We start from the raw sequence: 11,428 nt of genomic DNA, 5'->3' as shown, positions 1-11,428 counted from the left end.
GCTGATTTACCATGAAAAAGAGTTTAGCATACATTAATACAAATGTAGAATATGGTGGAAATTTTAAAAAACACTAAAGATTATAGGATTCAGTATATAAAGTATTTACCACAACTTAATATATTTGTAGGGGTTATAGCCCATAGATTTTGAGAAAATTTTAAAAAATATGACAATATTGTTTTAATGCCTAGTTGCATCCTGCACTAACATATGATGATGTTCAAAGAGGTTTGGAGCCTTTGTGCTCTCCGTTTATCAAGAAAATAATAATTTTATATTGGTTATTCCATCGATTTAGGAGGTATAATAAAGTTTTACTAAATTAATTAATTGATATATGTTGAAAATTAATCAACCTTGAGACCACTAAAATCATTTTGCAAAAGGAGTTTAAAGAGATAACAGTAATAAATTTATGTAATATTTTACTAAAAAAAAGTTATGTATAAAAAACAAAATAGTAAAAGGTTTGAGGTAGGAAAACATTTTACTGGGGTCAATTTGATAACTTGTATATTTGAAATGGGTCAACAAACCAATTATATCATATTTTCTATAGAAAATACAAGTAATTTTTTTTTAACAGGAATCCACATGGGGCACTTGACCACCGTGGTATAACGGTAGTTCCGCCACTGGGTTGACTCGGACAGGAATGAGCCACATATGGCCAGGTTCCTAGTTCGAAGATTGTGTTATTCCCAAAGGTTCATTTGGATCATAACATCTCTCCTTTCTTCATCTACCAAATGTCGGCTAGCAAATACCTATTAAATTTTGACTCTCATAATTTTATAATGTGAATATTACTACTCTCTCTCTGTTTCAAAATAGTTGATGTTTTGGATGAATACACAAGAATTAAGACATATATATTTTCTAAATAGTGAGACTAAAAATATTAAATAAATATAATCCAGCCAATCCAATCATCAAAAATATTATAAAACATTATTGATCACACAGTTTTCAATGAACTTTTAACTAATTAAAAAATATCAAACATCATGTATTTTGAAACATCAATAACTCTTCAAAACATCATCTATTTGAAACGGAGGGGGAGGAGTATTAAGTATTAACTATAATATTGGGCTAGGTTCATTGTCTTCTTTGTTGCATAACATTTTGATTGTATAATATTTGAAAATTATGCAAGTACTTTTTGTAATTTTAGCAACTCTACAAGTACTTAGGTATTTGGATGACACGTGCGCTACTATTCCAAAACAAATATGGTTGTGTGAATCACATCTTCACTTTGTTCCTTGTTATTATCAACATTCATTTATTCACAAAAAATATGAATCACACAAAAGGATTATTCAGAAAAAAGTTGAGCCAGATGATGAATGAACATTGTTATTCCTAGGTTTTAGAATACTAGTCAATATGTCTTCGAGATTCAACTGTAGGTCATGATATATTAAGAACCTTGAAAAGCTTCTTTAAAACCATACAAATATATAATAGATCAACTTTTTAAACAAATTAAACAACTATGAACTATATTTTGAAAGAAAATAACTAGACAAACCACATACTAGAAAGAAAAGCAGGTGTTAACCTTTTCGATCAGTCAAATTATAACTAAACGAACTAAATTCGACTCTACTTGGTTTTCGTTATTCAAATTAACTCTCAATGAATGGAGGGAACGAAATCATAACTACTTTTAATTTGAATTTTATGCAGAGAATGGGCTTCTTCACCTACTACACTCAATTACTCAATGAGCCCTCGGGTTCGTTTGGTCAGCAAGATCAATGGACAATGACTTTGGAATAGATCTAGAGCGTTGGTGAACAGCTTAATGCTTTGATTGCCGTTCGATTGGTCGTTTGATGACCAAACCTATTCGACTTCCGTAAGTGATGTAAGCAAAGTCACGGTTTAATTGCTTGCAAATAAACTTCGTGAATTATAGCAATTAAACTTCTTGATATATAATTCACGCAAAATAATGTTTTCAAATTTTCGTAAATAATTCTAACTCTAACTGGCGACTCTGATATAGTTGAAATTGCGTTGGCATTATTCACCAAATATAGCAACTGTCGACCCAATCACTAGTGGTGTAAGAAAGTTGCAGTTTCCTGAAATATATATACTTTCATAAAATTAAACTAGAAACAAACTTGGCCATACTAGTTTAGAGAGAGAGAGAGAGAAAAAAGAGAAACTGAGAGATTTCCGGCCGACGGCGAGGCTCTCTGAGCCACCGTCGGTCCGGTTGTGGAGTTCTTTCTTTCTTTTCTAGTTTCTGGGTTTGTTCGGGGTCTCTTGATCTACCTAGGTTTCGGCGTCGCACCTCTCTATGGTGGTCGTCCGACTTGTTTCTGGGAAGGGGTGGCTTTTTCAGCACTTTCTTCGCCGGCTTTGGGTACCGGGAGGCGGTGGGCTCTTCAGCATCGCCATCGTCGCTTCAGCTTCCGGGAGGCGGTGGCTTCCGCAGCATCGCTGGCGCCGGCGTTTGGGTTTTTTTTTTAGGGTTTTTATTTCTCCTCATTTAGATCTACGAGTTTGAGCTTACTGGTTTTCGCTTCTCGATCTGAATCTGTTGCCGCTTATATGTCGGAGATGATGAATCGATTGTAGGCTTTAATATCTGTTGGTAATTCGTAGATCCGTCCGTTTTTTTTTGGTTTGAAGTGATGAGATGATGATGGATTCGAGTATCTCGATCTGGTCTGGTTTGAATGGTTGAGGCCTGGTTTCGACTCTGCTGTCGACGGTGGCCGTCGAGTCGTCGTGACGCGGTCGCTGGTACCGGAGGAAGAAAGGAGGCGTGCGGCCTCGCGTGAAGAGAGGCGCCTAGCCTGTTAGGGTTTGGGTTGGTTGGTGTGTGGGCCTCTGGCCCAATTTGTTTCTCTTGTTGGTATGCCTATGTTTTGGGCTTCGGATTGTTGTAAGACTTGGGCCTTGCCCATTCTGGATTTAATCCTTTTAATAAACTTTAGTTGGAAAAAAAAAAAAAACAAACTTGGCCATACAGAAACTTTCTACAATCTAGTACAGTATTTTTATTATAAAACACTAAAATCTAATCAGCGTCCTTTTCTTATACTTTAATGTACGAATAAACAACAAACAAAATAAGTCAAGATCCGTAGACTTAATTATTTAAAGTACGATCCAATATGTAGCTTAGTGATACTGATTGGAGATAAGCTTTTCTATAAATATTTAACCTGAGTTTTAGCTTTATAATACTAAAATTCTTTAACTAACAAATATTCTGTTTTTTACTTAAATTTTTAAAAGATATTTTTTTAATATTTTACTAAATGTTAAAAAGACAAGAGACGAAATAAATAAATAACTAATGTAAAGAGAAGTCATGACTAATGCTATGCTATGTTTGGCGCGTATGTTAACCACCACCGGCAAAACACCCACGAAAGATGCGAGCACGCATAAAGAAAGATCAAAAAGGTCAAAAAAACTTTTATAATTATATTAAAAATTGAAGCCGAAAAATTATATTAAAAAGAAAATTAATTTACTTTCGTAGTTCTGTTTCTTCTTGTAGCTTTGAAGCTTAGAGAGATCAAGCGAGTGAGAGTAGTGTAGAAGCAAACCCCCACGATCTGCCCAGTCTTCTTCGATCGGAGCTTTCAGACATTCCGACAAAAGCCAAAAAGGTTCTTCTTTTTTGTTTCTGGGAGAGTTTTGTTCTCCCTCTGTTAAGAAAATGGACCGGTACGGTCGCGCCGGTGAAGAAGGGTCGCGATCGGATCCGTCGATTCAGTGGACTCTCATGGAGTCGAAAGTAATGGTCTTTCGAGCATTGAGTCATTGGTGATTATCAAAGGGTTCTGTTAAAAATGGCGTGTTTTTTTTTGGGTAGCTTCGATGGGGCGGGGTTAGCGTTAGGAGGAGGAGGAGAATCGTACCCGGAGCGATCCGATGAGCCTGATTGTATTTATTACTTGCGAACCGGTGTTTGCGGGTACGGGTCAAGGTGTCGGTTTAATCACCCGCGCAATCGTGGAGCGGTAATAAAGTTTCCTAATTTTGATTCTTAGGTTTCAGATCAGTGAGCTATTGAATTGGTGTTTAGGTTATTGGAGGAGGAGATGGAGGTTTACCGGAGAGGATGGGACATCCGGTTTGTCAGGTTTTGTAATTAATCAATCTCTGTTTCAGTTTGTTCTGTCTTTGTTTTTAATAGAAAGGTGTGAGCTTTAGATTTTTTTTTTTTTTGTCTTTTGTTGTTGCTCAGCATTTTATGAGAACGGGGACATGTCAGTTCGGTGCTTCTTGCAAGTATCATCATCCTAGGCAAGGAGGTGGTTCGGTTGCGCCTGTCTCGTTAAGTTATTTGGGATATCCATTACGCCAGGTTTGTGTTCTTTCATCTCTCCATCCACATATTGTATTGTATCTTCTCTTACAAGCTATTTGTAATTGATTACAGGGAGAGAAAGAGTGCTCTTATTACATGAGAACCGGTCAGTGTAAATTTGGTTTGACCTGTAGATTCAACCATCCCGTCCCACTACAACCTCAACAGCAGCAGCCGCAACCGCAGCTACAGACTATATATCCAACACTTCAGTCTCAACCAATGCCTTCGTCTCAACAGTATGGTTTAGTTTTGTCAAGACCTTCTCTTCTACCTGCTTCTTATCTTCCAAGTCCTTACGGTGGGTCCTCCAATGGTTATGCCTCCTGGAATGGTTACATATCCTAGTTGGAACCCTTACCAGGTATTCTAGCTTTTTAAGATTATTTCATTTATTACCTTTATGTTTGGCTAAATAAATCAATTTATTTGGTATTAGGCTTCTTTAACAGCAATGCCTTCACCTGGAACACAACCATCGAGTTCTGTTTATGGTATCGCGCCTTTATCTCCTTCAGGGCCTGCTTATACAGGAACGTACCAATCTGGTGGACCTTCTTGACTACATCAACAGAACAATCTTTTCCTCAGCGTCCTGATCAACCTGAGTGTCAATACTTCATGAGAACCGGTGACTGTAAGTTCGGATCTTCGTGTAGATACCATCATCCTCCTCTAGATGCAGTTCTTCAACCTAAAACTGGTGTTCTCCTCAACTCCATTGGCCTTCCACTACGCCCCGTAAGTCTTTTACAAAAATATGATCATCTTTTTTGGTAGACAACATTCTCAATACATGTTTTGACACAGGGCGTAGCGCAGTGCACTCACTTTGCGCAACATGGAATCTGCAAGTTTGGACCGGCGTGTAAGTTTAATCACTCTATGAGTTCTTCACTTAGCTACAGCCCATCTGCTTCATCTCTAACCAATATGCCTGTGGCTCCATACCCAATTGGATCATCAGCTCCGATAAGTTCGAGCAATGAACCCACCACAGAGGCTGTGACTGCTGTAGTTCTTCTCCCATGGTTAGTGGCTTGAGCCAACAAGAGGCAGCTGGAACCAGTTGCGACTCCGCTATAGAAGCTAAGGCTTCTTCAAGTTAAAATAGAACAAGAGAGGAAAACATCCTCTGATTCTTCATGAACTAAAACAACATTAAGAAAAGAGAAAAGAAGATTATTTTTTGGGGTCTGAGATTTGATAGAAGCAGAGAGACCAAACCAAAGCTTCTGTCATTTACCATTTGTCCATATATTAATAGATTCTCTCTCTCATACGGCCATATCTCTTGTTTTTTTCTGTCCTTGTAAACAACGGTTACTGCTAATAAATGGCCTTATTCACGTGACTTCGATTCCTGAAGCATATAATGTCCTTGTAAGTTTATCTTATTTAAATCTGGTTTGGTGAATGTTGTCTTGGTTTAACTTGGATTTTGATGAAATGAATTATATATTAACTTATATAATTTATTTCATCAAAATCCAAGTTAAACCAAACAAAATTCACAAACCAGATTTAAATTTACCTACAATGTATAAGATAAACTTAGATTTTTATACAACAACAAAAAGCTTAACTGAGCTCAGATAATCATCTCAGATGCTTCCGCTTCTTCAACGATGAAGGACTCTCACTTTGTTGCCTTCCTAAAGGTCGCTTTGATGGTGTTGCACTCTTCAAAGATTTAAACATAAAGTAATAAGCATCCAGAGGAATCTAAACAAAAGACAACAACTATATATATGTTACATTGTTTTACCTTTGCGAGCTTCTTCTCTTTACGGGCTTGCTCTCTCTCTCATCAAACTCTTGGTTCTCCTTTTCAATCAGTCGAATCAGAGTGTCGCATCTTCTAGCGAGTTCCTGACTCGTGCGAGATTTCACAAACCAGTCAAACCTGAACAGAGGTGAAGTTCTGAATGCTGCCTTTAGCTCGTCCCAGTTCCCATACCCAAGTTTGTTGACCATGCAGATCTGTTCAAACCCAACAATTAAACTTTCATAATAGTAATAGTGAAACAAAACAGTGAGAGGGAATGAAGAAAAGACACAGACCATGAAACGATCGCACTCCTCATTGTACAGCTTCCCTTTGTTCTGACCGTATTGAATCTTGAGTTCCAGCCAAGGGTTTCTGTAGCGGTCCAGTTTCTTCCCTATGGCTTTCATGATTTCATCTTTCTGGAGATTCTTGCCTCTCCCCTCTCAATGTTCTTAAGGATCCTGTCGTAGTCTGCAGGTTCAGAAAGGAAATGTGAGCATAAGCTCCTTCTTGAGGTAGCATCTAAAGGTGTTGTGTTACATACCGTTCAGCTCCTTGTACCGCTCTTTGAATACTTGAGCATATCTTTCAACTTCTTCCTCTGTTTTACCTTCCATCTCGGAGGCAGGCAATGCTTTTGATATCGTTGCGGCCATACTTCTCACACGCCCTGAGAAAACTATTGAAGTCTCTTCTGCTCCATGTTGAGAAACCCTGGAGATTAAAAATCAAATATATAAAGCCCAGAATCAAAACGTCAAGACAACTTTAACATGAAAAGTTTTCACTTTACCTCCTCCAATAAACTCTCCTTTTCTTCTACTTCTTCAGCAGTCAAGGGATCTCCACCTTCAAACAGAAATGTCTCAATCAGTAATGGGTTCGCTGGAAATAAATGTTAGCAAAGTGGGCACAAACTGAGAAACGGAGCTTGACCTTCTGGTTCTTCTCAATCAACTGTGTCTTTCAGCTGATTTTTCTGATGTGTTTGCTGAAACCAAACGCAAAGAAGAAAGATGATTTTACTAGTTGAAAACTCGCTCCGAAGCACAACAAACCAGTGAGAAGTATTTCATTTAAAGGGCCCTACCATGAGATAGCGTACTTCCTTTTCATACAACTCGGTCAATCTCTGAGTGTTAAAGAACTGGAAATCGTGCCTGTGTGATGGACAAGCAATTAGATTTCTAGGGTAAAAATAACATCTAGACAGGGGAAAGGCAGTTCACAGATGCAGAGTAGTGTTTATTGAGGTACTTACAACTGGGGCATGCGCGGAATTCTAGGCTCTTTAGGTTTAGCTGGAGCACCTTGTCGCAATGTTTGCTTAAAGTATTCAGATTCAGAGTAGCTGAAGATACAGTAGATAAACTTTTCGGTTAGATAAAGTATATGAAGACAGATATAAAATAGGACTGGACATTGTATAGGCAAAAAAAAAGAACATTTACTTGCGCTTTCTCTCCCGCTTTGGTGGATCATTCCAGTTGTCGCTCACAATCTTTTTAAAATCAAGCTTGTTCTCATCCTACAAAACATATTTGTAAGAAACAGTAAATGTAATTTTCGGTAATGCAGTCATAAGTCAGAACAAGTCATAACAAGGGTATCATATGAAAGCATAAACTCTGAAAATATATATATAGAGGGTTACCTTTTCGTCATCATCAAAATCATAGAAGTCAGCACCTGTGACAAATAAGACGATTGATTATCCAAATATTACACTAGTACACACAACATAATGGGAAAAAGATCTATAACACCCTTACTGTCATCCATTTTAAACTGTATAGCATCTTCTGTAAATTTCTTCATCTTGGCATCAAGTTCAGCTGTAGCCTCCTCTCCTTTCGCAATGATTCTATCGATATCCTCGTCTGTGATTGTGCTATCTTTAGAGCTGAACACCATCTCAGCACCATATCTTACCATTTGAAGCAACTCATCCTTATTGACAGCTGCATATAGTAATTAAAAAATTAATAATGTTAGAGATGAATCACTGCATTTTGCAAAATCGTTATAGCAAAGTTACTTTTTTCTGCTCTGCAGTCGTCCTTGTTGAATAACCAGAGCATCAAGCGCCAACTTCTTGTACGCTCTCTCAATTACTTTCTCCTCAATAGCAGACTGAAAACAACTATTACGTAATTAATCCAAACAGTCATAGTTTGTTCTTACTTGACACACAAGAAGAGAATATCAACCTCAGTGCAGAATCGAAAACACTTGAACTTCTTTCTTTTGACCGATCCTATGGGCACGATCCTGGGCTTGCAAGTCGACTTGCGGGTTCCTACCAAAATCCACCAGACTCGTCAAAACTGAAAAGACACTCAAAAACTACAATGGACAAGATAAGACTTACCAGTCACTATCATAAAGAATCACAACATCTGCAGTAGCAAGATTGATACCAAGCCCTCCTGCTCTAGTAGATAACAAGAAAACAAATTTCTCGCTTCCTGGCTTGTTGTAGGCTTCTATGGAGGCGTCTCGTTCATCACCACCAGTATTTCCATCAATTCGGCAATATAGATAACCACGATACATTAAATAATCCTCAAGAATATCCAAAAGCCTTGTCATCTGACATAATGTTAACAAAAAGAACAACGCTCAGACTTCAAATAAAGAAAGGAAACAGAGAAGATGAACCGTAAGAAGCAGTTATCTCCAGTTGTTCTGTACTTTACCTGAGAAAATATTAGAACCCTCGAATCACGTTCCTTCAACTTAGGAAGCAATTTATCCAAGAGAACCATCTTACCTGACAACAAGAACATAAAGATGGTTCAAAAAAACATGTACACCTACATTCTGAAGGATGTAGTTTGAATGCTAGTCTTACCAGCATTTGTTATGAGGTGATCTCCTGTGGTATATGGGGGACCAGGCTCTGCACCCTGGAAGAGATAAGGGTGATTACAGCATTTACGCAGTTGCATTGCAATGTTTAGCAGACGTTTGCGTTCTCCACCAGCATTAACTGCTTCAAGATCTTTCTGCAGTAAAGCCTTGTAGTATTGTTTTTGCATCTGAGACATGCCAACTTTAAGTATCGTCTCCTTCTTTGGTGGCAAACCTTTCTCAACATCTGACTTTAGTCTTCGTAGAAGAAATGGTCGAAGGACCTATAAAAATGCAGGAAAGTGATTAGCCTAACAATTAAGACGTGATAAACTCGATAGAAGCAATGAGTACATACATACCTTGTGGAGTTGTTGAACAACTTCCTGCTGGTCATTCTCGCCAGATATTTGAAACCATTCATCAAAAGTCTCTGCTGAACTAAAGATCTCAGGCAGAAGAAAATTGAGAAGGGCCCACAGTTCATGGAGATTATTCTGCATATACAAAGAAAACATAAGGTACAAAGAAACCCACACCAGAAAGGTTGTCTAATACAATCAGAACCAACTTAATAAAAAAACTTCAGAGTCCAAATAGTCACGAATAAGATAGAGAAAACACCTGAAGGGGGGTTCCCGTGATAAGAAGACGATAATTGGTGCTAAAAATTCTCATAGTCTTCGAGAGGAGTGAATTTTCGTTCTTGATTCGATGCGCTTCATCGATGATATATAACGCCAGCTAAAGCGACGCAGTGCTGTCTTTCTTTGATGGCCATCTCAAAGCTTGTGACGCAAATATCAAATTTCCCAGCAACTAGCAGGTCATCACGAATATGTCTCTGCATTATTTCGCAGACATCTCATAGTTAAGAGGTTAAACATTTACATAAACTCTGAGATGGCATACAGATCGTGACTTACCCTTTCCTCAGGATTACCGAGGAATTTCACAGCTCGCAAGACAGGACAAAACCGGCGAATTTCGTTCATCCAATACCAAGTGTTGACTTTGGAGCAACTACCATATGTGGACCATTGATTCCTCTGTATTCATGAAGGTAGGCCAGCAAAGAAATTGTTTGAAGTGTCTTCCCCAGACCCTACACCACATGATAAAAAATGGTTCAATTATTAAAAATTGAGAACTTGTTTTGCTTGTACTTCTGGGGGGAGCCACTGTTTACCATCTCATCAGCAAGAATTCCATTTATCCCATTCTCATACAGACGGATGAGCCAGTTCAAACCAGCTAACTGGTAATCTCTTAACTTCCCTTGAATACCTGTACGTTGAGAAGAAAACGATGAATCCTGAGCTTTTTCCATAAAAGCTTGCGCTATACTACCTAGTAAGTGCGAGGTCACAACAATAGCTATATGTTACGGAATGGACACTTCTTGCTCTCAAACAAATGATCAATATACAATACGTGTAGACTAAAGAGCAAAACACAGGTACTTACAAGAAGGCTGTGTGAGCAACCTCGTGTTACCAGATGCAGCCAAGCCATCCTTTCTCCTTCAAATACTCCTCATCTTCCTCCTCTTCGGTTACTTGGAAGCATGACGACCCCTGAAGGTTAAAAAAGTTAAAAACTCAAGTTCCTATTTTGATGTCACAAAAAAATGAAGAAACCAGTATCTAAGCAACCAATTGCATCCAACACACCTTCCTTTCGCCTTCTTCTGAGAAGAAGATGAATCACCTTTAGCAAAATGCGAAAACAACTCAGTCTGCTGCAGAAGATACTTCAGCCTCCCTTTCCCCTTATTGTTCTAAATCCACCAAAACAAATCAGATTCCTCTATTCCCTTTTTAAAAACTAAGTAGTAGTAAACAAAGCACGCACCATATCAGCATCTATGGAAGCATTCTGAGAATCCAACATCTCCTGAATCTTCTGCTTCTTCAGCTTCTGCATATCCCTAAGCCTAGCTTTCTCACGTTTACTTATCTCAACCTTCTCATCATCCTCTTCATCCTAATACCAACACAGTGAAGCTAATCAGATTCAGCTCCCGTGCAATTCAATTAGCTCACCAATCGAAAACGCTTACCTCGTAATCATCCTCGATAGGAGCAACCTCCTCGTCAGAGACTGGCGCAGCTTCTTCATCGGAATCGGAAGATCGAGTTACGGCCTCAATCTCCTCCTCGTCTTCTTCTCCTATGTTGGTATTAACATTCTCTTCCTCCTCCTCTTCGGAGAGAGAGAGCATCGTCGCGATTCGAGAATTTCGCCATGGGAATCGAAAACCTTGAGATCGAGAGAGAGTTTACTTCTTCGGGTAAAGTGAAAGTGCAGAGCCCAGGGTTGATTTATGACCGTTGGTTTATGGTAAGAAAATCTAACGGCTAAGATTGTAACCTAATCGCTTCGTTTTGATAAGATTTTACCCGCCACGTTGAGTGAAGAGAGTTATATGGAAGTTACCGGTTTGGGTTTGG

General features: G+C 38.5%; 2 pseudogenes; one reads left to right on the top strand and one right to left on the bottom strand.

Annotated features, from left to right (window-relative positions):
- Positions 1-3,830: 3,830 nt before the first annotated feature.
- On the top strand, positions 3,831-5,706 carry LOC125602569 (annotated as a pseudogene).
- A 159-nt stretch (positions 5,707-5,865) lies between these two features.
- LOC125602570 lies at positions 5,866-11,224 on the bottom strand (annotated as a pseudogene).
- Between the last annotated feature and the right edge of the window lie 204 nt (positions 11,225-11,428).

The sequence above is a fragment of the Brassica napus genome, unplaced genomic scaffold (assembly GCF_020379485.1).
Source record: "Brassica napus cultivar Da-Ae unplaced genomic scaffold, Da-Ae ScsIHWf_2907;HRSCAF=3692, whole genome shotgun sequence".
NCBI lineage: Eukaryota > Viridiplantae > Streptophyta > Magnoliopsida > Brassicales > Brassicaceae > Brassica > Brassica napus.
The sequence above is the reverse complement of the archived record's forward strand: the minus strand, read 5'-3'. Positions and strand labels throughout refer to the sequence as shown.